The sequence below is a fragment of the Periplaneta americana genome, chromosome 3 (assembly GCF_040183065.1).
Source record: "Periplaneta americana isolate PAMFEO1 chromosome 3, P.americana_PAMFEO1_priV1, whole genome shotgun sequence".
NCBI classification, from domain to species: domain Eukaryota; kingdom Metazoa; phylum Arthropoda; class Insecta; order Blattodea; family Blattidae; genus Periplaneta; species Periplaneta americana.
The window spans coordinates 149,924,525-149,949,868 of NC_091119.1; the positions used below are offsets into that span (position 1 = coordinate 149,924,525).

General features: G+C 35.8%; 1 protein-coding gene across 1 annotated transcript in view; it reads right to left on the bottom strand.

Moving 5' to 3' along the window:
* The window catches only part of LOC138696606 (protein unc-13 homolog 4B-like), a 57,435-nt gene extending 55,751 nt beyond the window's left edge, over window positions 1-1,684 (bottom strand). The window contains exon 1 of the mRNA XM_069821766.1: window positions 1,473-1,684. The gene's annotated coding sequence lies outside the window, so the exon portion shown is untranslated. The remainder of the gene's footprint in view (window positions 1-1,472) is intronic.
* Between the last annotated feature and the right edge of the window lie 23,660 nt (window positions 1,685-25,344).

The following is a 25,344-nucleotide window of genomic DNA, read 5'->3' on the forward strand; positions in this document are numbered from 1 at the left end:
ACTGATGGTTCATAGATTGTCATTCAGTAGTCATTCTGTTTCGCTCAGAATATAACACAAGAGTAATTTATGTCAGTTTCCATTATGTTTCTTGTGCAGCAAGCAATTTTGTGAATTTATTACTAGGCTCCGGATTTTTACGTAATATGAAAGTGCGAAATATGTACATAAAAATGTAGTAAATATCGGGGAAATATGTAATTAAATATGTAGTATTAATAAAATATGTAATTTAAAGTCACTATTTATTAATCATTAAATTCACAAAAATGTCACAATTTAACTTGACAGTTGAAGTGAGAGGATATAGCCTGGAAAGTGACTTACCATTTCCACCTCATTGTATAGTTTGCAAATACAACTTGTCTCTGCCACAATTTATGCTTTTTTTTCTATTGCCTTAAGATTTCCTAGAAAAATATTTTTCTTTGACACACAAAATGGTATTTTGATTTTCCTAACACCCGACCCAAACCCCTCGCTAATAGCCTACTTTCAATTTGTAACGAAGTTAACTGACCGGCGCACCTGACCATCCCAGATTCTGAGAAAGCATTAGTGCAAATGCATAGAGTTAAGGCACTCCGAACTAGGCTACTATGTTTTAGACAAAGAGTTGGAATCCCTAGTTTTATGTTTTTTTATTTATAAAAGAACTATTGTCTTAAACCAGCTTTAGAAATTAAAGTATTTTCTATAGTTGTGAACAAAACATAACGACGTCAGTTTCCGGGCCCTCTCTCTTTACCAGCATCGTGTACTATTTATCTATTTATCTATCTATTTATTTTCTTATTTACTTATTTATTTATTTATTTATTTATTTATTTATTTATTTATTTATTTATTTATTTATTTATTTATTTATTTATTTATTTATTTATTTATTTATTTATTTATTTATTTATTCTGGTGTAGTTAAGGCCATCAGGCCTTCTCTTTCACAACACCAGGAATACAAATACAATAATAGAAATAAACAGAGAAAAAATACAACAAAAACAAACAAAACAACAAACAAAAAGCAGCCCTCCAATCGGAGTAATATGTCCAAGTATATATGAAAAATAAATTCAATAATTTACTCTGAAAAATAAAAAGAATTTAATAAATAGATTAAAAACTCAATAATTGCCTAGATATGTATAAAAATGTTACATTCTTTGCATAATATGTAAAATATGTAATATTACTAAGAATATGTAAAAATATGTAAAATGAAACTGAACTATAACCATATCAGAACCACAAATCGCCGACATTTGTCATTTTCAGTAGTCTACGAGTAAAGGAATGCAATATGTAATTACATAAGAATTCGGTCTCTAATTATTACTTAACCTGAGCAAATTGTTAAATCTTAGCAAAGAATTAAAATGTGAAAAAAAAAAAAAAAAATAAAACATAACGATAACAATATTATTATTGTAACAATCTAAAACTTCTGTCTATCAATAAATTGTTGTACTCACCGCATACCTGAAAGCTGCGGCAAGGCCAGCACACAGATCTAGTGTTTGACCAGCTCCTTGACGTTTGAGAGCAGCACTGCGAGCAGAACTACGCAAACTGGCCTCTTCCTTATGCCAAGGACAAGGCGACGCAGGGTGGGGTGGGAGGTTGCATCTAACTATTCTAAATATGCCATTGACAATCGCAAGGAAGGAAGCAAGATATTTGTCCGTAAATATAATAGAACGACTCACTGAGACTTTCGGCCATGGAATTAGTCATGGAGCTTGAGAAGAAGAAAATGCTGATTCTGTGAGGAATTCCTTGAAGTACATACCGTCGCGAGGGGTGACTTTGTGCCATGAGGGTGACTTTGTGCCATTCGCGAAAAACGTATGGACGTATTCTTTAAGACCGTGACAAGGTTTTAAAGACTACTTCCTTACGTTTTTTTATGAAATGCGCGAATGGCACAAAGTACCCTCCTGGCACAAAGTCACCCCGCGCGACGGTAGTCTTGTTCCGGTAAAGAATATCGAGAACAAATAATAATAATAATAATAATAATAATAATAATAATAATAATAATAATAATAATAATAATAATAATGACTTTCACACACTCTTTAGAATCTCTCATACCAAAAGAGTAATTTTCGGTATAGGCTTCTAATAGACTGGCATGGAATTTACGAAAGGGGGCACTATGGCCCAGCACTGCAACCTATTACAATCTATTGCGCTGTTCGGTAGAGATTCTTGAGTCCTGAGAGTATGATATGATATGATATGATATTATATGATATGATATGATATGATATGATATGATATATGATATGATATGATATGATATGATATGATATGATATGATATGATATGATATGATATGATATGATATTATATGATATGATATGATATGATATATGATATGATATGATATGATATGATATGATATGATATGATATGATATGATATGATATGATATTATATGATATGATATGATATATGATATGATATGATATGATATGATATGATATGATATGATATGATATGATATGATATTATATGATATGATATGATATGATATGATATGATATATGATATGATATGATATGATATGATATGATATGATATGATATGATATGATATGATATGATATTATATGATATGATATATGATATGATATGATATGATATGATATGATATGATATGATATGATATGATACGATATGATATGGATATATTTATTCATCCATCATATATCTGTAAGACAGACCTGTTACAATATTCTATATTACCCCAGATCTGCCTTACTTTACAATTATTTTAATCACCTATGCCAAGTCTCACAATTAAAAAAAAAAAAAACAAAAAACAAAAAATAAACACACACACATAGACACTACAAGATCAATTTAATACACCATTACTTTTAACTTTCTCTTCCCATTTCATCTTCACTATCATTAAAAATTTGCCCAATTTATTTCACTCTCTTATCTTAGTATGCTACATATCTATTCATATTAAAAAAATTATTATTTATCCACTTTTTCCTTGTATTACCTGTTTCTTGATATTCTAATAATATATGGAACGCGTCTTCTCCCATGACGCAAAGGGGGCAGATATCCTTCTCTATGATACCCCTCCTGTTTTTCAATTTCCATATTCCTAGTCTCCACCAAGCTAAGCTCATCCTCACTTTCCTATTATTTATTCTGATATATTCTTCTTGTTCCCATGACGTTTTAATGTCCTTATAGTTACTTAATGTTCTTAATTCGTTGAGATTTTGATATAATTCCTGTCTCGTAGTTTCATTACACTTCTCTTTTACGATTTTACAAATTACATTTAAAGAGAGTGTAGTAGACTATAACATACTTCATACATGATTATGATACGAGTATAAGATGTATTTGCAGAGACCCAAAGTATAGTACAATTTACTACCTGCATTTGTGCCCTAACTGTAACCTGCAGAATTTTTTCAGCATTTTCCCTCATGTCAATGACATTTTTTGAAGTGTAGAATTATATTGAACTTTAAAAATAAGAGAACAAATGTCTCAGGACTCAGGAGGATATGCTTCAAATGTTTGGAACAATGGATCTCGTCATGTTCAATGTCAAAGTGCTGTCGTACTGCAATCAAATGTATGACCACGTGATACTGTGCTCTCACCTACCACTCACTAGCGTCTATAGCGCTCACTTCCTTGTTTCACTAAGTGAGCCATCTAGTCAACATAAATTAGTAACGCCATTTAATATTGCGATAAATTTAAAGTTATAAAATATACATCGTGTTTCAGAATTCAATACACGAACTTGGAGGGATAATTGGATAGATCAAGACAAACAGTTTTTGTCAGGCAACACAGGGACGACGATGCATCGTTAGCCCACTACGCGATGACCAAGTTATAATGCCTGAAAGTGAGCAACCAATACTTGCGCTGGGCACTGTGGCAATCATCAGGCAGTTAGTAAACTTGTGTCTTTTTCAGACTTGGTCCTATCTTCCTACCACAGCGTCTGAATGATGACACCTCCACTCTCTGCAGGAAATTCTCCCTCCCTTGCTTAAGGATGTGCATTTGACGGTGAGACGACGCGTATAGTATCTACAGTATAAGATGGTTATCCAGCGCATTGGTAGATTAATGTTCGCAATTTTCTGAATGCCACTTTTCCAATCCGATGGATTGGACATGTTGAAGCAGTCATTTGGCCACCAAGATCACCAGATAATTTTTGTAGTGCCACATGGGCAATTTGATTTACGCCACGACAGTCAACGGCGAGGAGGAATTCCATTACAGGATCATGACAACAACACAATCAATCCTTAATGCTCCAGAGATGCTGGAGAAAGTGATACAAACTACAGAGTGCCGCTATCACTCTGATAAATTGAGCATAGTTTGAACAGTTTTTGTAAATTTTATAAGCAATAACAGTCTAATATTTTCCTTAACAGCTTTTGTACTGACATGATTTGATCTTCGCATAGCGGGGTAACGAAGAGTCGCCGATCCTACGTTGTTGGAATAAAAATATTTGCCTTGACTTCCCCAACTACCCCTTCCAGTTTGTATATTGCAATCTGAAACACCCTGTGTATTGTAAGTAGTTACAACCCACGAAGAACTTACAATATCATGGGAATTTGTGCATAATTAATTACAGGTATTTATAAAAGATATAATTTGTAATTGAAATCAAACGTTTTGACTTGGTTTGGGGTTTTCTGGGGCTCGATTAGGGACAGGTCCTTACACTTAAGCATACTTTGATTCCTATATATTCATGATCGACAGGTGGCCTGGGTGGTATTCGTGAATAAGACACTGACAGGTGGGCCATCCTTCCTTAGTCTCTAATAGAGTCAAATTACATTCGCAGTCGAGTAGCCTCGTAAAAACCAGAGGCCCGGAGGCACGAAGCCCTTTTCATATCAGCATCGGAAATCCGCACTATTTCCAAGACTTCACCACAGCCTATTTTTGCTACCGCAAATGATAGATGAAATGAGGGGAGGTGGAGGGTGTTGGTGGAACGATAGAGGAAAATGGGAGTACCTCGAGAAAAATCCTGTGCAACGTCGAACCCGGGTCACTAAAGGTGGTAGAACAGCGCACTAAGACTTGAATCACAAACGCGACAATGTTTTACTTTTGGGATTATAAATATGATTTTTAGTGTTCAACAAGCAAAATGAAAGTTTTACCTTCTTTTTTTTTTTTTTTTTTTTTTTTTTAGTCATTCCCTCGTAACTTGTAAATGAATGTTCAAGAAAATAAACTGAAACATGATTATAATTTATAACACGATAAAGAAATTAAATGTTGTAAACAAGTGTGAAATGTATTGTGAGAAAGTTAACTCGTAAAAGTCATAGTGGAAAAATACGTGTCATCTAAATGCCATCGGTCTTTTCAGTTGGCATATATACACAATGTAAACAATGAGTATTATTGCGATGTACAGAAGTACATATATGATATTTTCGGGCAGGAATTCTGCGTTATATGATGAAGGATCGGTGGAGCGGAGCAAAGAAAAATTCTCTCCGGCACTGGGATTCGAACCCGGTTTTCAGCTCTACGTGCTGACGCTCTATCCACTAAGCTACACCGGATTCCAATTGCAATGACGGATTGAATCCTCTCAGTTTAAGCTTCAACTCTTAGTTTCCCTTCAGTGGCCAACCCTCATGCACTGTGTGACAGTGGCACACTATGTAAGAGATGCACTCATTACGAGTGACTAAGTGGCCGGGATCCGACGGAATGAGCGCCGTCTTAAATCACTAAGTGATTAATATACGAATATCATATTATTGTGATGTACCGAAGTACATATAATATTTCCGTGCAGGAATTCTGCGTTATCATATGAGAGGATTCAATCCGACATCGGAATTGGAACCCGGCGTTGCTTAGTAGATAGAGCGTCAGCACGTAGAGCTGAAAACCTGGGTTCGAATCCCGGTGCCGCACAGTGGTCTAGAATGCAAATTTAGAGGGACATACTCGTATTAATAACTTTTCAGCTACCTAACAGATTTTTATGAAATTTTACACAGTAGTTACAGGTAGCATATATGTTTTGTATGCAAGCTCTCATTACATTGGTATAAGGGGAACTACCCCTTATAGGGGAGCGCATTTAGACAAAATTAGAAACTTTTCTCCTATCTGACAGATTTTTATGAAATTTTACAAAGCAGTTACAAGTAGCATATATGTTTTGTATACAAGCTCTGATTACGTTGGTATGAGGGGAACTACCCCTTATAGGGGAGCGCATTTAGACAAAATTAGAAACTTTTCTCCTATCTGACAGATTTTTATGAAATTTTACAAAGCAGTTACAAGTAGCATATATGTTTTGTATACAAGCTCTGATTACGTTCGTATAAGGAGAACTACCCCTTATAGGGGGCGCAATTAGACAAAATTAATAACTTTTCTCATATTTAACAGATTTTTATGAAATTTTACACAGCAGTTACAGGCAGCATATATGTTTTTGTATGCAAGCTCTCATTACATTGGTATAAGGGGAACTACCCCTTATAGGGGAGCGCATTTAGACAAAATTAGAAACTTTTCTCCTATCTGACAGATTTTTATGAAATTTTACAAAGCAGTTACAAGTAGCATATATGTTTTGTATACAAGCTCTGATTACGTTGGTATGAGGGGAACTACCCCTTATAGGGGAGCGCATTTAGACAAAATTAGAAACTTTTCTCCTATCTGACAGATTTTTATGAAATTTTACAAAGCAGTTACAAGTAGCATATATGTTTTTGTATACAAGCTCTGATTACGTTCGTATAAGGAGAACTACCCCTTATAGGGGGCGCAATTAGACAAAATTAATAACTTTTCTCATATTTAACAGATTTTTATGAAATTTTACACAGCAGTTACAGGCAGCATATATGTTTTGTATACAAGCTCTCGTTACGTTGATATAAGGGGAACCATCCCTTATAGTGGGGGCGCAATTAGACAAAATTAGTAACTTTTCTCCTGTTTAACAGATTTTTATGAAATTTTACAGAGCAGTTACAAGTAGCATATATGTTTTGTATACAAGCTCTGATTACGTTCGTATAAGGGGAACTACCCCTTTTAGGGGGCACAATTAGACAAAATTAGTAACTTTTCTCCTATTTAACAGATTTTTATGAAATTTTACAAAGTAGTTACAGGTAGCATGTATGTTTTGTATACAAGCTCTCGTTACGTTGGTCTAAGTGTAACTACCCCTTATAGGGGGGGGGCGCAACTAGACAAAATTAGTAACTTTTGTCCTATCTAACAGATTTTTATGAAATTTTATACAGTAGTTACACTTAGTACATTTGTTTTGTGTACAAACTCTGTTTATGTTGGTATGAGCAGAAGTGCCCCTTACAGGGGTATGCATTTAGACGAAATCTTATGGGGGGGGGGTCGACCTGGTTGGCGAGTTGGTATAGCGCTGGCCTTCTATGCCCAAGGTTGCGGGTTCGATCCCGGGCCAGGTCGATGGCATTTAAGTGTGCTTAAATGCGACAGGCTCATGTCATTATATTTACTGGTATGTAAAAGAACTCCTGCGGGACAAAATTCCGGCACATCCGGCGACGCTGATATAACCTCTGCAGTTGCGAGCGTCGTTAAATAAACCATAACACATTAACTTATGGGGGGGGGGGGAATGTAACATTTTAGGTACTTTTGCACCTTTTGGACACTCGGAAAGCTTATTTGGTATATAATTAACAAGCTGTCATCTTGAATTCCCTGAATTATACTGCGGAAGCAGACTCGGTTCACAGATATTGAAATAACTGCAACCGAGAAAAATTGCATTACTGCACCTCGAAAGAATAGTGGTCATAAATTATTACTTCCGCAAATCTGCGCACCTTAAGACTAGATTTAAAGTAGAGGTAAATAGTCGAGGAAGTGAAAAAAAATCATTTTTGGACGAACCAAAGGGGTTTTTTTTTCTCTATCTTAGCAAAGTCTGCAATCAATGGTTATATTTATATTTTGTCCCGTGTCCATTCATACTAATTTGACATGCTATAATAGCATTAAATGTAACACAAACAAACAGTGTTACATACCTAAAGAACTACTTGACATGTTGATACCAAATATGAATGGAATCGACCACTTACAACAGAGTTACAGCACAAGGAAAACGGCAGACTCGCGGCGCTTGCTGAGTAAGAATGCTGGGTGGCGAAATGTGGCATGTTACCGGCTTCTTATCTCGCTATGCAGCCACCTCCGCTGATTAAGATTATCAATTCAGTGTTACTCAGTTATATAGGAAAAATAATTTAAGGGTTTAATTTCATTTTTTTACATGTCATTTTTCTCCATTTGTCCTCCTAAATATGGATTTTAGACCACTGTGTGCCGGCGGGAATTTTTCTCCGCTCCACAGATTCTTCATCGTAAACAATGAGTTTAAGTTCTATTCTTGGTATAGGTACTTATATAGAGTGTTAATTTAGTTGCTTTAATCCTAGCAATACCAAAGTACGATATTTTACGTAACATGCAGTACCAACAGGAGGGTATTTTGTGACCACTAAACAATTTTTTTAATTTTGAACGATTTTTTTACATTCGTTATCAGCAAATAGTATGTACTATAGTAAAAGAGAAACATTTAAATATCCTTGTATATTTTCGAACAATACTTTAACGTAGCAGCCTGGAAAATGTTACGTATCACTCTCTTCACACCTATCCTCACATACTGAACAGACCACAGTTTTACTATAAAATTATTAATTTTGAATATTTTTTTAACATTTGTAATATTTGTATTATGTACTATAATAAAACAGAAAATTTGAAATATTATATATTTTTGAACAATTAGGTCCACTTCAACAAGAGACGATATTTTTTGTTCACCTTGACATAGTTTCACATTTTGGTAAAACTATAAGTGAAAACGATTAAACACTAATACAATAAGATAGAAGGATGCATAACTGACTCGGAAAAAAATCAAGAATGCGACATCCGAATTTTGCTGCTATTTATAAGCAAAGATTCGTTTATTGCATAAAATTCATTTGTTTATTTTACTTTTAAATATTAATTCAACTGCTGGTCTCTTATTAAAAATCGGTTAGCCTTTTTTGATATTATTTGTGCTATTTTTTGTAATAGTATGAATGTTATAATACTTCTTGCATAAAATGTTTTATAAAAAACAGATTTATTTCAATGGCCAATATCTCGAAACAGATTTTTGGCGCTTGGTCTCTTATTGCGTAACTCTATCCAATTGAAGGGTTCAGAACCATAGTGGGCCAACCGCAGAAAACAAGGGTTAAAATGAAGTTATTACCATAATTCAATGGAAACATATAGCATGTAATATAAAGTATACACATTAAAACTAAATGATATGTCAATCTTCATTAAACTAAGGCATTCACTTAACTTTAACCCTTGCTTTCTCCGTTTTTAATAAATGGCGCTTGGCCCACTATGGCTCTGAACCCTTCAATTATAACCTGCTGAAAAAGAGGCACAAGTTATTATCAAATGGTTACATTTATTATAAAAGTGGAAATGGGACAGAAGGAAAAACTTACTGGGATTGCGAGAAACTGAGAAGATCATTTTCATTGATCTAAGTACAGTCATTTTGGAGTAATTATTTTTTTTCCTAGAAAAAATGTAATTTTTCAAAAAGTTTTCATAACAGAAAAATTGTTATATTATCCACAGTTTGGAAGATAGAGAGATTAGCTTTAAATTAAAAACTTCAATTTTCCTTGTATAAAGATCAGTGAGTTCCACATAAGCATAAAGTAAGGAGTGAAACATCATTTTTGAATGGGTGTCCTTAAAAGTTTGGTAGAACCTGTAACTAAGTCAACATTTTTCCATTTCGTCGTCATTCCATAGCATTCCCCGAACGCTGGCTGGCTGGATTTAAGGGGAAGTTGTGACATGTCGCTCATATAAAAGAGGTACAGTTTCTCGTCACTAACCATACGTGTAAGAAAGAGTGATGAATTTTACTGTAATCTACCAGGTTATTATATTATGAATTCTCACAAGCGTGCTATTTTATTCAGATCTAATGACATTGGCCTTGGGATGATCGAATATGAATCACTAGCGATGAAAGTGAGTTATGAAACGCCCCCATTCGCTGAAGGTATCTAATTTCATTAAAATCTACACATACATCATGACAGCCGTCACAATGCACACGATTCCCATCCAAGCAGATTGCGTTTGCGAAATTTAATTCAAATTGTGACATGTTTTTGCGCCTGAGTGAGGGAGCAATTTTTCCTCCAAGAGTGTAATACAAAATTTATTTTAGATTTTGTTTTGGACAGGACTGTACATCAACCACAATTTCCCGTCCGACTTTTATGCAGACTTCGGGCTGCAGCCACGACGCTATCTTACGTACTGAACGTACTAAGTGTAGACAAAAGTAATTGTTACTTTAGTGTGCTTTATTCATCTTAAATAATTTAAATAGGTCAAGATAATTTAATTTAAAATCGAAGTGAATTTCAACATGAAACTTTCTTCACGAATTATGTAGCTTAAGGGGACGCAGAGGTGAATATTTCAAAATCCACAAAATTTATCCGATTTGTTTGAAATTGATCATGGATACTAAGTATGTTATTAGTAATGGACGTACCAAGTTTCAACTTTCTAAGTACAATAGTTCTGTAAATATTAATGATTTTATAAAACTTTATATCGTTTGATATAAAATGCTCCATGCACCATATTGTAAGACATTTTCAATATTTCTTTTTATTTATATGTTCAGAGAAGGTATATAAATAATGGTAAGTATTAGTTTATTATGGGAATAATATAGTAATACAGTTATCTTGGTTTTAATTTCATACTTTTAAAGGGAACAAAATCAAAAACTAACATCGGAATATCAAAATAAAGATAATAAAAATGGAATTTTTTTTTTTTTTTTTTTTTTTTTTTTTTTTTTTTTTTTTTTTTTTTTTTCACCTCTGCCTCCCCTTAAAAGTAATATTTCTTCTATACTATACCGGTATATGCATTTAGCCTTCTTTCTTTTGTGATGGTTTCTCTGCTCTTTTTAGTTGCTAACCTGTTCATTCTATTGGTTTAAATAATTGTGTAACAGAAAGCACTAACGAAATGATTGTTCTAAACATAGTGAAGTCAGTGCATTGTAAATTTAATATGTTATGATTTAAGACTTAACGGCGGTCATTATCGCTGAGCAGTACAGTCACTTGCAAATGAAACATGTTTTACTTGATTATTTAACGACGCAGTATCAACTAGTATAGAATTCTTTAGTTGGCAGAGAAATTTAGACATAGAAAGATATATTTCTTACCTCTCACTCACTCAGTGGCTGACCGGAACTCTGCGGGGGGGATGGTGGCAAGAGACAGACACCCTCCATGAAACTGTTTGTATGTGCAGTGGCGGATTCTTCTACTTCTACTTCCATGTTGTCGTCACCGTCATCGTCGTCACTATCAGAGTCCAAACTTATTACGAAACGATCCACCGCCTTGTTAATCATTCCATCCCTTTCCCAATAAAAATCCTCTTCCTTTTTAATATGTTCACACGCATTTTTCCAATTCTCTGGCGTAACCTTGGACAACGCTTCTTCAAATAATTTTATAACTTCACTGGATTTGAAAGATACATTGTGTTTAGCGACATCATTTTTCACTTGAGCCCAGATGAACTCAATGGCACTAAAATTGCAGTGGTATGGTGGCAGTCGTACTACGGTATGCCGGTGTGGTTCACTTTGAGCTAATGTATCCAGTTCGTACCTTACCATTTTTTCCTTTTTCAATTTTATTATGTCGTACAGTACGATTTTTGTCGCCTTTGGGTCGTACTCTATGTTGTTCTGACGTAACCAAGACTGCATGTCTGATTTAGAAGATGCAGAAGTGGGAGCTTTATTTAACTGTACAGAATGGTAAGAGGCTGTTTTGTGGAATGTTCGGAAGGAGTTTGTTTTCGAACCAATGTTTGAAATTAACGGCGTTCATTTCCTCATGAGGATCGTTGGTAGATTTGGACTTAAAACTGTGATAGGCTCCTGGTATAAATCCAGAAGAAGATCCAGCATGCACAATAATAAATCGTCCTCCTTTTCCTAGGGGCACGTTCAGAGGGATGTCACCATCTTCACAAATCCAAATTTTGCTCTTCGTGTGATTGATGTTTATCCATGTTTCGTCTAGGTAAACGATAGGGCGGCCGGTTATTCTTAAGTCGCGCATCCTCCTTAAGAAATGGAATCGCTTAGCAATTATGTCGGGTTTCTCTAGCAGAAGCTTCCGTCCGAAGTTATTCTTAGCGTAACGGAAATTAAGTTTTTTTAATAATTCCCGGACCGACCATTTACTGCCAGAAAATAAGCCAGACTTATCGAGAGCATCACGAATATCTTCCACACTCGGAATGAAATCAGCCTTATACAAAGAATAAATCTGCCTTTTGATGGCGGCAGCAGTGAATGAGTCTATATTGGTTTTCGTGGGCGTTCTTTGCGGCCGCTTTTTGCCCGGAGTTGAAACTCTTCTTCCTGATTCATCTGCTTCTCTCTTTTCATTTAGGATACGGTAAACAGTGCGTTCAGATACTCCACACGCAACAGCAGTTCGCTTTGCTACTTCGACTACGCTTATTGTAGGATTTCCGACTTTCAAGGCATCGTACTCCTCTACGAAAAACTTATGTACTTTGCACACTATTTCCACAGTCTAATAGATACAGTCACGCAACTCATACGTATAAAATATGCCAACATTTGACAGCTGGCGCGACAGTAGCCCTCTAGCGGCAGGCAAGTTAAAAGTGTGCACACGACTTATGATAACACATCAGAAAACAGGTTTTGCGTAGTTTATTTTATATTTTTATGCTATACAATAAGTGTATATGGTTCTTATTAATTCTACTTTAGAATCCTGGAAGAATTTCACACGCAGCTAATATACAAGTTTCATTAGCTGGGAATAAATGTAATTCTTTCTGCTCCTTACAACTGAATCATGGCTCTGATCACGTATCATGGTTTGAAATAATATAATTGTTCGTGCGTGGTCGGTTAATTCATTCATTCCTAAATATATTTATGAATCATTGGAACTTTGTATTTCCTGTGAGAAGAGTAAAAATTAGTAGCTTCAGAATTGTAGGGCATATCTCGTAGGGTGCATCGCGTGGTGAACTCCTCTCCCTATTTCCTGAGAAATTAACGATTTTGCATACCGCAAATTGGGGTAAACTTGAAAATAAAGATAAGGGGAGGATTTAAACATTAATATGAAGTTCATTATTTTTCCATTTCTTAAGAACCTGTATTTCCTTTATTATTTTGAGTCACAAATAGCGCTGATGTTATGGTTTAAATTTTTATGGCAAGTTTACCGCATTTTACATTACATTTCCAGTTTTCACACATAATGCCTAAGTTTAACTTACCCTACCTATATAATACGTAATTTACATGCACTTACTGTTAATATGACGTAGGTGAGAACAAATAAATGAACACACAATTTTGTTAAAAAAATTGTAACTTCAATTAACTCAGAAAATGTAGGCCTAATTTTATTTTCAGAGCAGAAGTGATGTAAGTCAAAAATGGGTAATTAGGGGTTAAAGTAAACATTCTGTAAAATACAGCGCAAAGTGGCAGGTAATATTGAATGTATTTAAACTATTAATAGTCGGTGAATAGAACGAAGGATATATTAATTGCTACTTTGCGCTGTATTTTACAGAATTCTTACTTTCAACCTCATTACCTGCTTTTGACTTACACCACTTCTGCACTGAACGGCTCAAATAATCACTGGGAATGTAAAATCAACACCAATAACAGTCATGCAAATTATTACAGAAAAAGATTGCTTTTTATATTAAATTTAAAAAGGCTCTTTTATTTCTTGAGAACTTAATACGTCTGCCACATGAATCTACACTAACACATCAGAAATTTATCGACATAGTTCTGGATTTATTCAAGAAGTGAATATTTTGCAAAAGGATTACTATACTCCATGAATTCTTGCAAAATTAATACCATGATACCTACTTGATGCTATATAACATTCAACTTTTTAAAAATATAAAGAAAAAAACACGAATACAAAAATTATGGAATTACTTGCATTAAAAACTGTAGATATATTATCCAAAATCGGAATGGTTACACATTTACACATATGATCTCTGCAAAAAAATAATATACTGTAACAGGTATTTACTTTGTTTTTATTTAAACTATTCTTCCTGACATACAAATAGGTAACCGATAACTAATAAATGTTTTATAGAACACAATACGTAGGCTATCTATAACGTGGATTATTGGTTATGACTGAGTTATGATTTTCTCTTGGTCTTTAGGGAATCTGAAGAACGACAAATTCGGAGATTTAAACTTGTTGTTACTGCAATTTTCGTCATTGCACACATTGCCTTTATTCCAACGCATGATTAAAACGTTATTATAACATCTCGCATCCCTTTAAAGCACGTGCTGGCTGTATCAACCCTATGACCAGTGCCTTGCCTGCCGCTTGGGCGCTAGTGTCGCGAATGTTGGCAAAAAAAGTGTTGAAGTTGCGCGACTGTATGTATAAGACTGTGCTATTTCCCTGGCGTCAGACTGCAGTGGCTTTCCTCTTGTTCCTACACCAAGAATCACAAACACTAGGACAAGTAGGCCTAATATAAAGCACAATACTTCTAACATTTTAATTATAAAATGATTATAGGCACCTTCTCAAACTACACTGAAAAATGTTAACACACAGTTGTAATAACATCCACCACTGACAACGTCTCCAGATGGACTGGTTTGGTGAGGGAGAGGGAGGAAAGAAAGAGGAAATACTGTTATACAAGTGTCTGTGTCCCAGGATTAGTTCAACTCACCCTCCCTGACCCTTCCCAAGGCATCAGGTAGCTCTGCCAACATAGACCTTCCCAAGTATAGTTATTTAGCGTCGATAGAGTTGACGATAGCGAGATAGTATTTGTCGATATTTGCTGATATTTTCGAACACTTTGAATAGTACGAATTTGCAAGATGTTGACATAATAACAGCCAGGGATAAAATCAAAGGATTTATAAAGAAACTTGATTTCTGGTCTACATCACTTGACAGAAAGAAATGTGATGCATTCTAGTGCTTTAAAGAACTCGTGGAAAATTTAGCTGCGTGTTATTACGCCAAATACTTGTGCTCTAAAAATGCCATTGTATACTGGATAATACTTTGGAATATTGCGTAAAATATTTTGTCCAGTTAATTATTACGATAAGAATGGAGAGGGAAATTAGGTTTAATTCTGAGATGAACTTCCGTGTCGGTAGATTCGTATAATATTAACCATCATGAAACAATCTCTCTTTCTGGCAGCTCGTTCTTCCCCCACTCGCGCAGCTCACATACCAGGTCCAGTGGCGGCTCGTAGTCAAATGTTCAGGGTAGGCAAAATTTACAGAACATTTTTATGTAATTCCCGCGATTCAATGACAGCTCGCTTTCATCATGCCCCCCGAAAACTTAACTCTTGCTTACATAACAATACTGCTACATCAATGAGCCGTCTCATAATTTGTCGGTTTTTTTCTAGTTTATTGTTATACTGTTGTCTTGCAACCCTTGTTGTTCAGACAACATTTCCGAAATTGGATTCAAATTCTTATCAAGTCTCTTTAGACTTACCGAGTTACAAATATGATCTGATTCCAAGTACCTGATTACAATAACATACGTGACCACCTACAGCCTAGCTTTAACTTCACTTGCTGTTAGCCATTTATGTGTTTCATACCATACTTACTTACTTACAAATAGCTTTTAAAGAATCCGCAGGTTCATTGCCGCCCTCACATAAGCCCGCCATCGGTCTCTACACTGTGCAAGGTTAATCCAGTCTCTATCATCATATCCCACCTCCCTCAAATCCATTTTAATATTATTCTCCCATCTACGTCTCGACCTCCCCAAATGTCTTTTTTCCTCCGGCCTCCCAACTAACACACTATATGCATTACTGGATTCGCCCATACGTGCTACATGCCCTACCCATCTCAAACGTCTGGATTTAATGTTCCTAATTATGTCAGGTGAAGAATACAATGCATTCAGTTCTGTGTTGTGTAACTTTCTCCATTCTCCTGTAACTTCATCCTTCTTAGCCCCAAATATTTTCCTAAGCACCTTACTCTCAGCGTGGTGCCGACCACACCACCTCAGTCTAGTGCCGAGGTCATGGAAAGCATGGGGCTCTACTTCCATGCCCCCCAAGTGCCTTCATGGCATGTTACGGGGATACCTTTACCTTTTTTACCTTATTCTCAAACACCCTTAACCTATATTCCTCTCTCAAAGTGAGAGTCCAAGTTTCACTACCATACAGAACAACCGGTAATATAACTGTTTTATAAATTCTAACTTTCAGATTTTTTGACAGCAGACTAGATGACAAAAGCTTCTCAATCGAATAATAACAGGCATTTCCCATATTTATTCTGTGTTTAATTTCCTCCCGAGTATCATTTATATTTGTTACTGTTGCTCCAAGATATTTGAATTTTTCCACCTGTTCGAAAGATAAACCTCCAATTTTTATATTTCCATTTCATAGTGTTTCATACCATGAAGGATTAAATTTTCTTGTACCTTTAGCACTGACTTTATGAACAATAGAGTTTAATGCAGGAGTGGGTCGTCCATTGTCCAAAATACTTCTCTTTTCAATGTCATTACGACGCGAAAACGGACAACGTAACAGTTTACTTATTATATCAGTCATAATATAATATTATTGTTATCACTTACATTAACTATAAATCACCAAATATACGTAACATTAATATACAGTACGTACTTGCAAAAATCACATTTTCTAAAATACACTGTTAAAAAAAACATATTTTAAAACACACTGTTTAAAAACTGTTATACTACTCGTAACAATCTACGTTCCAACTCGTGAAACTTTCAAACAGAAATTTCGCAAATCGTAGGTGTTCGATAATGCTCGTGGGTTCTCGTTAGGGCAGGCAGAATTTTAGCACGCTGGCTTAAGCATAGAACGCATGCGCTAAGAAAGCATTTAGAATAGCGATCTCTTTTAATGCTTACTCCAGGGCCAGCTTTGAAGTTACGTGGAAGGTCGGCTAACTTCGCTTCTGCCTACCTTCTGACCAAGAGGAGTACTCCTCTTGCTTCTGACGCATCGTGATCTGTCCAGTGTATTCTTGTCGCATAAATCGAACTGCCAGTAGTAAGCAACGTCCAACTAACCCTCAAAAAATCCCATTCATAGTTAATTGAAGAATTTCTAAGCACCTACAAGAGTATATAATTATATAAGGTTTTCCAAATGTGTTGGGGTAGTTAATAAATATCCACTTTTAGGTTTTTCTAAATGTGTTGAGGTAGGCTTAGCCTACCCTGCCTGCCCTGAGGAGCCGCCTCTGACCAGGTCTCGCTTCCTCATCTAGACATTAACTCATCTAAAGGCAATGGCAGTCCACCAACAATTGAAAAATCAAAGACAATAAAGGTAGCGTATTCCTTTACTTAAGATGCACTATATCTGGTTTAAGGATTGTTGTTCAGTCAACTGTCCAAAGACAAGTTTGAACCAGAAGTGACACCAATAAGGCATCATTCATAAGGCAAATAAGCCAGGAGATAATAAAGTGGGTAAACAGTTCCCCTTCCCCCCTCCATTGTATACATCGCTGACTATAGTAACTATAGATAGGAAGTTCGTATCAAAACATAGATTTCAGATTGTATAGGCTACAGCACGCATATAGATCATCTCACTAGTTGTCTGCTGTCTATAATATACTCTGTTCACATAAACAACTCATAGTATATCCGCAACTGCGGATGGATGACTTTCAAAACTACATTACAGCAATAGGCATAGTAAAGTGGCATTTTCATAACGTGCTGACGTTTGCAGCGAAGTTGTGCAGTTTAGTGAGCGGTTTTTAACATGACAGAATTTAAATCTTCCAATCACACGAAGTTGAATGCAAAACTTCAATATTTACTGGTAATCATACAAGCCTATCAGCAAATGCAGAGCCACTGGCGTAGCTCAGTCGACTAAAGCGCTTGCCTGCTGGTCCGGAGTTGCGCTCGGGCACGGTTTCGATTACCATTATTATTCATTATTCCACAACATTAAATTGTTTACATATGCTCAAATAAAGCCAAATTGTTTAAAACTACAGTAAAAAGTAGTATAACTCCATAACTGTGGATATGTGAAGTAAACTGAACACTAATGGAACATAATTACTGACAATTTGTAGTGCACGGATCATAAACAATTGACAACATTCCAATATACCATACAAATATACTATGCCATTTTCAGAACACATCCAAATTACTTTCATAAGATAATCTTATCGCTATCAACGCAGAGTAAAATGTTTTAAGTATTCTTTGCAGTTTTTACACTTTACTATAGGTTTATAAAGAACATGTTTCTATTAATGTTCTGGAAATATTTGAGCGGATCTTTCTCCTGCGTAATATGCGTTGTGTTTAAAATAGCGATAGTTAAAAACGTGCAAAATCAATGGGTTCGTATGATATGTCCTAAGTTGCTTTCGTTTTTACGGAATCAGTAATTCTTCTGGTCAATCCTTCCACACAGTTTTCATGATTGTGTACCAACTCTTTTTAAAATCGAACGTACTCTTTTCCCAAATAGAAAATAATATTTTCAATCAGGACTGTTTAACTTGTTAGAATATGCCAGAGATCACATACAGTATATCTGTGATCACATCAAAAGAAATTACTTACCGATAGTCCAAACTTTTAATGGAATGTTTTCATGTGGCATTTCCGAAACTTTTCTCATAATTTTTTATTTTTTATTAAAATGAAATTTTGAGTTATTAATTACAAGCATTATGTTCTTTTCAAACTAACAACTCCCCAGAACCGGCATTCAGTTCATATAGGCACCGTGCAAACTCCTCTGGTGGCGACTGTTGTTACTAACTGCGGGACAGCAGCGATAGAATTGTGCTTGAAGCGTATGAATATACTTAACATCTCAGGTTAAATGATTAGAAATATGGATGATCCTAAAAAGCGGAAAGGTAACGCAAATTGCTGTGTTCTTGAGTGTAGTAATGCTTATAGGAACACACCTATTGTTTTTATTCATTCCCAAAACAGAAAACTGAAGCGCAATGGCGCTAATTGTGGATCTATGCAGTACGCAGACGAAAATAAATAAGGCTACACTGTTTGTAATCATAGTATTATTATATACTAGGCCTGATATAAAAAATAGAATGTATATAGTATTATGTTTATAAATAACCATTAAGTTAACAACAACAGGAATTTATCATTTAAATTTCAAAAAGTACATAATTACTGAGTTCTTTACATATACATTATGTATAATATTAGCAACAATAAATAATGATAATATACTTATTTTTAAATGTATTCATATCGATATTTAATTCTTGATTTCAAGTGCTGATGGTTCACCTTGGAAACCAACACCCGCAGCACGAATTTGCGGTATTCATTTTATTGGGAACGAGATCAGAACACCCCTAAAACTAGCGTACCGTTCCCAGTATTTTTATAAAAGATTACAAGTCGACCTGGTTGGCGAGTTGGTATAGCGCTGGCCTTCTATGCCCAAGGTTGCGGGTTCGAACCCGGGCCAGGTCGATGGCATTTAAGTGTGCTTAAATGCGACAGACTCATGTCAATAGATTTACTGGCATGTAAAAGAACTCCTGCGGGACAAAATTCCGGCACATCCGGCGACGCTGATATAACCTCTGCAGTTGCGAGAGTCGTTAAATAAACCATAACATTTTAAAAAGATTACATTACATGCCGAACTGAAGTCACATAAGAAATGTTATGACAAGCGTTCAGGAACAGATGATATGTTTAATGAAATGCAAGGTTTCCGAAATTATTCTACAATAAAATATGGGACAGAACTACCAGACTTAATGGGAGTGACATTTGTGGTTTCGAATATATTGTTAAAATTGCTGCCAATTGAAACAAAATCATACCCGTAGAATCATAAGAAATATTTCCAATTCTATCATTTAACCCAAAAATAGCTACCATAGATAGTCGAAACGCCCCAAGATGTAGACCATACATATTATTTTTGCCATTTTTATTAGTGAATTTCACATCGAAAGCTTTCGAAAAATTCTGTCCAAAAGTAAGATTAGTAAAGAAAATCTTCTACTCATATTTTCCAATTAAAATGAAAACTGGATTGTCGTATTCTGCTATGAGGGTGATGTTCGGAGTTAATCGTACAATTAAAATTATGATGTACCTATTTTACCGCCACTTTAATGTTGTTGACATCCACAATGGTTACTGTAATTTTGGGTTTCGGCCTAGCAGAGAAAGTATTCAGGAAACAATGCCTGCAATATTGAAAAATGTAGAGTGACAATTGTTCAGAAGTGGAACAGCACCCAACGTGGATCAGATGGTGGCCTTGAAATCTAAATGCTACCGAGGCAGATCGAGTGACACATTCATAACAACTGATTGCGTATTATTGACTTTATTAGAAGGTGGTGATGAAGTCAGGTTTTCCCGGAATAATAACAAACCTCTCAGATAAAGGGACCATTGTTGTTACTCCACCGTATCTGCATGATGGTAAATTAACAGCTGAAGTAGTCAAAACTACTCACAGCGTTGCCAGTGTTCGAATTCATATTGAAAGGTGCATTCAGCGAATTAAAATATACAGTTTAACATTTTACACAAATCATCAATTGAACTGCTTCCGCATGTTGATCTTGTTGTTTATTCAACTGTCCAAAGAGAAGTCTGAACCTCATAAGTGATACCAACAAGGCACCACTTATGAGGCAACTAGGCCAGAATATCATGGGGTAGAGTGGCCAGTTCCTTTTCCCTTCCATTGCATATATCGCCGACTAGCTACAAATTACACTAGTCAGACTTCATATGCATACAAACAATATTGTTCTTCCTCTGACACATATTGTCAAGTGAGATGTACAGCCTGATAACAGATGTACATATCAGCCAGAACCTCAATCAGAGGTAGTAGTATGTTGATATTGTTCATATGTGTTGTGTTTTAGAGAATTTGCAGTCGCCCATTATTCAGGAAGTGTAATTAAGACTACTTTTAGAATTAAATCACATTAAAATACGTACGTAATTTATAGAGACATTACACACACACAAATATTACACACGTCATGACATCAAATATAAGTATATCAATGTTTACGTAATATGATTGTTCACCCTCATTCAATGGTCTGAAATCTGATTTAAATGCCAAACAACTTCACTGATATTTCAGGAACTTTGTAGTTGCATTTTTACACTCCTCTAGCAGTACTGAACTTTCCACTGAGTCTGGAGATTGCTGGGTTTGCAGTGAAAGACCTGCCCTTGGGCAGAACACTATGAATCAATGAACCCATTCTTACTAATATTACAACTTTTTTACAGCAGAAAGCCGCATATAATTTCTATATCACACATGACTAGTGAATGATTGCGAGCCTGTAGTTAATTAGGAATTGAGACACTGCGCGGCGCCACCAGTACGATTTTGAGACCCATGCACGGTGCCTATAGGCCTACTGTATTTCCTTACGGACAACAATGGATGAGTTCAGAGTTCATCTACGTCTATGTTATTACGTAAACAACTCTTTGATCCGAGTTCATTCTTTTGGTTACCACTTCGGTTGCGCCAGGAACAAGAAAGGCCCTCATCTTACTCTATCCCAAACCAAATGCAACTCAACTTAGCCAACTAAATACAAGACAACACAACTCAATTCATTCCACCCCCGTTCTATCTCATTCAATCCTATATCTCTTGTCATTCCAACACGTGTTCCATTTCTTAACATTCCATAACATATTATTGTATAAGAAACGTACAAAGTATATATCACAATTGTATGAACACTATTAAAATAAAGTAATTATTAAAATTAATAAAATTCAGACATGTTTCGGAGACTGCCTCTCCATCCTCAGTGACTTTACCACGACGGCTGGTTCAGGTGATTGATTGACCGCGTTGTAGCGTGGCTTAAAGGAGATTGCCACGCTACAACGCGGTCGATCACCTGAACCAGCCGTCGTGGTAAAGTCACTGAGGATGGAGAGGCAGTCTCCGAAACATGTCTGAATTTTATTAATTTTAATAATTACTTTATTTTAATAGTGTTCATACAACTGTGATATATATTTTATACGTTTCTTATCTAATCCATGAACACTGTTTAATTGACCCATATGTGTGATTTAAATATTATTGTATTTTATTTCACCACAATACATCTTTTCCTACCTCAATAAATCTAATCTTTACGTATTTTATTTCACTCTATTTTATTCTGTTCCAATTCATTCAATCCTATTCCACGTTATTCGTTTAAAATTCATCCCATCAGTCGACCTGGTTGGCAAGTTGGTATAGCGCTGGCCTTCTATGCCCAAGTTTGCGGGTTCGATCCCAGGCCAGGTCGATGGCATTTAAGTGTGCTTAAATGCGACAGGCTCATGTCAGTAGATTTACTGGCATGTAAAAGAACTCCTGCGGGACAAAATTCCGGCACATCCGGCGAGGCTGATATAACCTCTGCAGTTGCGAGCGTCGTTAAATAAAACATAACATTTCATCCCATCCTATCTCATTCTATCCCACCTATGTAGCTTGCATCCCATCTTAATCATTCCGACTCATCCTATTCCTCTTTATTTAATACCAACACATTTTATCCAATCCCAACATATTTCGTCCCTATACCTTTCATCCCATCCTATTCCATCTTATCCCATCGTATCAAGTACCATTCCATCCTATGCCATCGTATCAAATAGACAGAGTTACGCAATAATAGACCAACCGACAATTTGAAAAAAAAAAATTAATTGATGAACTAGTGGACTTACTCGTGTTAAATATGTAATATTTGTCCGGCTTACATCTGTTTCAGTGCTTCACGCCTAGGCTCTGATGATGGTGCGTGAAGCACTGAAACAGATGTAAGCCGGACAAATATTACATATTTAACACGAGTAAGTCCACTAGTTCATCAATTAATTATATTCAAGTGTTAAAAGTGGTGTACGCAAGATTCAAAATGGATTGAAAAAAAAAATAGATATTTGCACAAATCTGTTGACGGCAGGCTAATTCAACTCGGAAAAAATCAAGAATGTGATATCTGAATTTTTCTGCTATTTATAAGCAAAAATTCGTTTTTTGTATAAAATGCATTTATTTATTTGGCTTTGAAATATTAATTCAACTGCTGATCTCTTATTAAAAATCGGTTAGCCTTTTTTGGTATTATTTGTGCTATTTTTTAAATAGTATAAATGTTATAATACTCCTTGCATAAAATGTTTTATAAAAAAGGCAGATTTATTCCAATGGCCTATATCTCGAAACAGGTTTTTGTCGCTTAGTCTCTTATTGCGAAACTCCGTCCAAATACCATTCTACCTCATCCCATTCCACTTTATTCAATACTAATACATCCTATACCAACATATTTCTTTACTATACCTTCCTTCCCATCGTATCACCTACCATTCTACCCGTCCTATCTGATTCCATCTCGATCCATTCCATTCAACTTTATTCAATCCCAACACATCCTACCCCATCCCAATCCACCTCATCTTGACGTATTTTTTATCTCATTCTATCTTACTCTGTTCCATTTGATTCCATTTACCTTCATTTATTTCAAACACATCACATCTCATCCCATCCTATTTCACTCCTGTAGATTGTATCTTGTCTCGTCTCACCTCAATTCCGACCCATGCCATCCAATGTCAATACATCCTACTCCAACATATTTCGTTCTTATACTTTTCATCCATCCTATTTCGTTCCTATACTTCCCATCTCATCCAGATCTCCAATACATCCTATCCTATTCCATTTCGTTCCTACACTACTACTACAGCTGCCACTATGAGCTGCAAATTCCTTTCCACCTTACATCTCCTTATATCTCCCTCCCATCCCAACCAGAGGAGAGAGATAAGTTTGGAATTGGAAGGCGGACGAGTTTGCGGATCTCTTGTTCGCAAATAAGAGCTTGAATTGCAGTGTCATGCAGACGAAGGACATCCTACACGTCTTTCAAACCGGACTCTGTGTAAACACAGCGCGAGTATTCCAAGGAAGTTAAATGCGCCATAATTTATGAGTTTTTCTTGCAGTGGGCGTACTGTGTTCGAGAATTTGGCACAGTTGTATTAATACACTCACATAACTTACGTATAAGATCTGTTAATATACTGTATTCAACGAGTTATACTAATGGCTATGTAGCAAGCCCGGCCCTGGAACAATTTTTCCCTCATATCAACTTTACGGGAAGTTATATTTGAAAGCTTGATTTGCATAATACACGTCACTATTCGTTAACAGAATACCACAATTTAAGTAACATAGAGTTAGTGTGCACTCAATGTTGGTTGCTTGACGGTTGTCAGCCCACTGTGGATATAGAGGGAAAGATTGGATCAGTGTCTGGTAGAGTTCCCGGGTAGTTGGTAGAGCGTTGGTACATTTAACCAAAGGTCCCGGGTTCGATGCCCGGCTCCGGAACAATTTTTCCCTCGAAATTATTCAATGGCTATGTAGTTAGCGTATGCACCCGCACAAACGGTCCAAGAATTGATTTCCGATATGAGCAATGAAAGAAATTTTACTGATTAAATTTCCAACTTTACTGTGTTAATATTTAGGATTTACCTTAGCTGACTTGTCTTTGGACAATGAAGAACAAGACTTCGAATCTAGTCAGCTAAGGCAAATTCCTAAATATTAACACAGTAAAGAAGTTGGAAATTTAATAAGTGATATGTAAGTGTTAAAAGTGTACATAAAAAATGAAGAAAGAAATTATCTCACGACCACGGGCTTGGTGTTTCTGCTGTCTTACGATTGTCATGTGATGTCTCTATGGTCGTTCTGCGTCATGGCGGTCTCAACCAGAGAGACCCGCATTTATGAGATGTCTAGTGTACAATCAAATGAATCCGCAGTTGTGTATTAGATGTACAAAAGAAAAGATTAAGCAGATTGAGAAACAAAGAAAGAGTTCTATTTAATTCTGATTAAAATTAATTTCGGGTCTTCTACCTCACTTTTGAAATATGGTGATATCCGTCGTACTGTAAGGTCCGACCGTTTTCAGCAAATGAATCAGTTTTCAATCTTCGGCATGTCTTTCAATATTTGAGATGGCCATATTGCGTCG